At 43.7% G+C, this 5,497-nt stretch overlaps 1 pseudogene; it reads left to right on the top strand.

Annotated features, from left to right (window-relative positions):
* Positions 1-909: 909 nt before the first annotated feature.
* LOC126093193 (5S ribosomal RNA) lies at positions 910-1,027 on the top strand (annotated as a pseudogene).
* The last annotated feature ends 4,470 nt before the right edge of the window (positions 1,028-5,497 follow it).

The raw sequence follows: 5,497 nt of genomic DNA, 5'->3' as shown, positions 1-5,497 counted from the left end.
GTAACTTCTATCCGCTCCTCCACCCTCTTTGACAAGGCCATTGGCATAATGAGGACGACTGCTTACGTCGGAAGTCTTCGACCGACTATGCTGCTGATTTTTATTCTTATGTGGTGGCAGGGTACGACCACAGACCAAGGGCGTTTTGGTTGTTAACCAAGGACGTTACCCCTAGACCGCAGCTTGTAAGACCCAAGATGATCATACTTCCTTTCACTTGCCCCTAACATCACCATCAGTCACACCTTCTAAGTTTGCTTATCTTGCAATCCATTGGTAAATTCTTAGCCCAATTCCACTATTTTGTGTGTCAAGGAAGTGAGGCGGCTCAATCGAGTTCCAAACTGAATAATCCCATTGCCGTGTTCGTATCCACGCCTTACTATCCTGCCCTGTAACATGCTGTACAATGCTTTGGGGACACTGTCCCGCCACACTACCCCATCCAGGTACTATTCCATCTGGGAACTGTTGTACAGCACTCTTCTATCCAGATAATGTATAAGGATGGCACTTGAGGAGGGCAGTTTCCTTCTTCCCACAGATATCTTGACACGCAAAATAGCACAACTGGTCTACCAGTTGGCAGGCACAAAAACCCTGTAGCTATCTATATCGCTACGTAAAGACAAGTCGTTGTTTAACTTTGTTACCAAAAATCTCGGAAGATTTATGCCTATTTACTTCAGATTTTTACATGATACGCTTATAGACGTTCTAACGGACATAAGCTGCATAATTCTTAGTATATCTGGTATATCAATGTGTAAACAACGAGTATATAAAGGGAAAATGTTGTTACCAAGAAACTCAAAAAGTTGTTGACGGGGCACATGTTGTGGAGAACAGTCTCGACAACCTCTCGGCCAATTTACTTAAAAAATTTTCACGATACTATAATAACCGTTCGGCAACGGCCTTGCCGCAATGGATACACCGGTTCCCGTGAGATCACCGAAGTTAAGAGCTGTCGGGCGTGGTCGGTACTTGGATGGGTGACCATCCGAGCCGCCATGCGCTGTTGCCATTTTTCGGGGTGCACTTAGCCTCGCGATGCCAATTGAGGAGCTACTCGACCGAATAGTAGCGGCTTCGGTCAAGAATAATATCATAACAACCAGGAGAGCGGTGTGCTGACGCCACGCCCCTCCTATCCACATCCCCCCTTGAGGCAGACACGGCGGTCGGATGGTCCCGGTAGGCCACTGTTGGCCTGAAGACGGAGTGCTTTTTTATAATAACCGTTCGGACCAATATACACAACACAATTTAAATGTAAATGTAATATATACAAATACATACATCTTCTACTATATAAAAACAAATTGTAGCTTACCGTTGTTACCAAAAATTGCGGAAAGTACTTCATCAATTTACTTTAAATTTTTCACACTGTCTATCCACTTTGGATAGACATAGGTTACTAATAACACACATCAAATAAGTTTTGCTTCACGGCGTTGCCAAAACTCCTGAAGATAGACGTTGACTGTGAATATTGTATCACAGACACAGTCCCTTTGACTGTTCAGAGATGTCACTAAACCCGCCCAAAGATGTAAACAACCCTGCATAAGCAGCGCCTATTAGACGGAGGGGGTCCGACAGCCGATCAGTTCCAGTCATTCCACAAGGAAAGAGGTACACTGCTCGTGTTGTCTGTTGTACAACCATGCCTAGACGATCAATACCTCGGTTCAATCGCGTCCGCATTGTTACTTTGTGCCAGGAAGGGCTCTCAAGAAGGGAAGTGTCCAGGCGTCTCGGAGTGAACCAAAGCAATGTTGTTCCGACGTGGAGGAGATACAGAGAGACAGAAACTATCGATGACATGACTCGCTCAGGCTCCCCAAGGGCTACTGCTGCAGTGGATGACCGCAACCTTCGGATTATGGCTCGGAGGAACCCTGACAGCAACGCCACCATGCTTTTCGTGCAGCCACAGGACATCGTGTTACGACTCAAGCTGTGAGCAATAGGCTGCATGATGTGCAACTTCACTCCCGACGCACATGGCGAGGTCCATCTTTGCAACCACGACACCATGTAGCGCGGTGCAGATGGGCCCAACAACATGCTGAATGGACTGCTCAGGATTGGCATCATGTTCTCTTCACCAATGTTTGTCGCATATGCCTTCAGCCAGACAATTGTCAGAGGCGTGTTTGGAGGCAACGCGGTCAGGCTGAATGACTTAGAAACACTGTCCAGCGAGTGCAGCAATGTGGATGTTCCCTGCTGTTTTGGGGTGGCATTATGTGGAGCCGACGTACGCCGCTGGTGGCTGTGGAAGGCGCCATAACGGCTGTACGATATGTGAAATCCATCCTCCGACCGATAGTGCAACCACATCAGCAGCGTATTAGCGAGGCATTCGTCTTCATAGACGACAATTCGCTCCCCCATCGTGCACGTCTTGTGAATAACTTCCTTCAGGATAACGACATCGCTCGACTAGAGTGGCCAACATGTTCTCCAGACATGAACCCTATCGACATGCCTGGGATAGATTGAAAAGGGCTGTTTACGGACGGACGGACGGGTTGGCCGACCGGTTCTAGGCGCTACAGTCTGGACTGCTACGATCGAAGGTTCGAATTCTGCCTCGGGCATGGGTGTCTGTGATGTCCTTAGATTAGTTAGGTTTAAGTGGTTCTAAGTTCTAGGGGACTGATGACCTCAGATGTTAAGACCCATAGTGCTCAGAGCCATTTGTTTATGGACGATGTGACCCACCAACCACTCTGAGGGATCTACGCTGAATCACCGTTGACAAGTGGGACAATTTGGACCAACAGTGCCTTGATGAACTTGTGGTTAGTGTGCCACGAACGAATACCGGCATGCATCAATGCAAGAGGACGTGTTACTGGGTACTAGAGGTACCGGTGTGTACGGCAGTCTGTACCACCACCTCTGAAGAGCTCGATGAATGGTGATACAACATGCAATGTGTGGTTTACACGAGCAATAAAAAGGGCACAAATGATGTTTATGTTGATCTCTATTCCAATTTTCTGTGCAGGTTCCGGAACTCTCGGAACCGAGATGATGCAAAACTTTTTTTAATATTTGTATGTAGGCCTTGAAAAGTTTTTTTACACCATACACTAATAAAAATTCAGACGTACGTAGGCTAAGCATTTTGTGCTATATAAATGTATATGCACTATATAAATGGTAAAGGTTGTTAATACAAATGTCCATAAAGTTCTTGACCAATTCGGTTCACAATTTGACATGATACTCTGATAAACATTCGGACTGACATAGACTACATATTTTTTAAATACATATGATATGTAAATGTATATATGCTACATAAAGGGGAAACATTATTAAATATCTCTAAAAGTCCTTGTCCGATTTTTCTGTTTTTACACTACATGCTAATAAACTTTCAGACTGACATAGGCTATATACTTTTTAAACAGATGTGCTATATAAATATATACATAAAGACATAAAGGGGAAAGCTCATTAGCAAAAATCTCCAACAGTTCTTAATCAGTTTATTTGAAACTGCTACATGAGTAGTAAAAATTTGGATTGATATAGTCTATATATGTATGCAAGAAATGAGGAGATGTAATTTAGCCAAAATCTTGAAAAGTTTTTATCTGATTTAATTCAAATGTTTACATAGTACTCTACTACACATTCCACTGGCCACAATTTACATATTTCTTTGATGTGCATGGCATATAAATGTATATATAGTACATAAAGGGGACAGGTTAGCAAAAAGCTCAAAAAGTTCTTGATCAATTTACCTCAGATTTTTACATGATACTCTAATAAATGTTCGGATGGACATAGGTCACATATCTTTTAATACATATGATACATAATCATATATGTAATACATAAAGGGGAAACATTGCTAGTAAAACCCTTGAAAAGTTCTTCACAGATTTTGTTCCTGTTTTTGCACAGTAGTCTAATTGACTTTGGAACAGACATAGGACAATTTTTTTAAGTATGTATGGTAAAGACATGTATGTATAATAGGGATAGGGGAAATGCTGTTAGCAAAAAATCTCGAAAAGTTCTTGACCAATTTATTTCAAATTTTTACATGATGCTCTAATAAACATTCAGAGGGACACTGGCTTTTAATTTTTAAATATATATAATATACAAATATCTACAAGGTGTTACAAAAAGGTATGGCCAAACTTTCAGGAAACATTCCTCACACACAAAGAAAGAAAATATGTTATGTGGACATGTCTCCGGAAACGCTTACTTTCCATGTTAGAGCTCATTTTAATACTTCTCCTCAAATCACATTAATCATGGAATGGAAACACACAGCAACAGAACGTACCAGCGTGACTTCAAACACTTTGTTACAGGAAATGTTCAAAATGTCCTCCGTTAGCGAGGATACATGCATCCACCCTCCGTCGCATGGAATCCCTGATGCGCTGATGCACCCCTGGAGAATGGCGTATTGTATCACAGCCGTCCACAATACGAGCACAAAGAGTGTCTGCATTTGGTACCGGGGTTGCGTAGGCAAGAGCTTTCAAATGCCCCCATAAATGAAAGTCAAGAGGGTTGAGGTCAGGAGAGCGTGGAGGCCATGGAATTTGTCCGCCTCTACCAATCCATCGGTCACCGAATCTGTTGTTGAGAAGCGCACGAACACTTCGACTGAAATGTGCGGGAGCTCCATCGTGCATGAACCACATGTTGTGTCGTACTTGTAAAGGCACATGTTCTAGCAGCACAGGTAGAGTATCCCGTATGAAATCATGATAACGTGCTCCATTAAGCGTAGGTGGAAGAACATGGGGCCCAATCAAGACATCACCAACAATGCCTGCCCAAACGTTCACAGAAAATCTGTGTTGATGACGTGATTGCACAATTCTCGTCAGCCCTCACATGTTGACTGTGAAAATTTACAATTTGATCATGTTGGAATGAAGGCTCATCCGTAAAGAGAACATTTGCACTGAAATGAGGATTGACACATTGTTGGATAAACCATTCGCAGAAGTGTCCCCGTGAAAGCCAATCAGCTGCTGATAGTGCCTGCACACGCTGTACATGGTACGGAAACAAATGGTTCTTCCGTAGCACTCTCCATACAGTGACGTGGTCAACGTTACCTTGTTCAGCAGCAACTTCTCTGACGCTGACATTAGGGTTATCGTCAACTGCACGAAGAATTGCCTCGTCCATTGCAGGTGTCCTCGTCGTTCTAGGTCTTCGCCAGTCGCGAGTCATAGGCTGGAATGTTCCGTGCTCCCCAAGACGCCGATCAATTGCTTCGAACGTCTTCCTGTCGGGACACCTTTGTTCTGGAAATCTGTCTCGATACAAACGTACCGGGCCACGGCTATTGCCCCATGCTAATCCAAACATCAAATGGGCATCTGCCAACTCCGCATTTGTAAACATTGCACTGACTGCAAAACCACGTTCGTGATGAACACTAACCTGTTGATGCTACGTACTGATGTGCTTGATGCTAGGTACTGTAGAG

This window comes from Schistocerca cancellata, chromosome 7, assembly GCF_023864275.1.
Source record: "Schistocerca cancellata isolate TAMUIC-IGC-003103 chromosome 7, iqSchCanc2.1, whole genome shotgun sequence".
NCBI classification, from domain to species: domain Eukaryota; kingdom Metazoa; phylum Arthropoda; class Insecta; order Orthoptera; family Acrididae; genus Schistocerca; species Schistocerca cancellata.
Note: the sequence above shows the minus strand (reverse complement) of the source record. Positions and strands in the feature narration are given on the sequence as shown.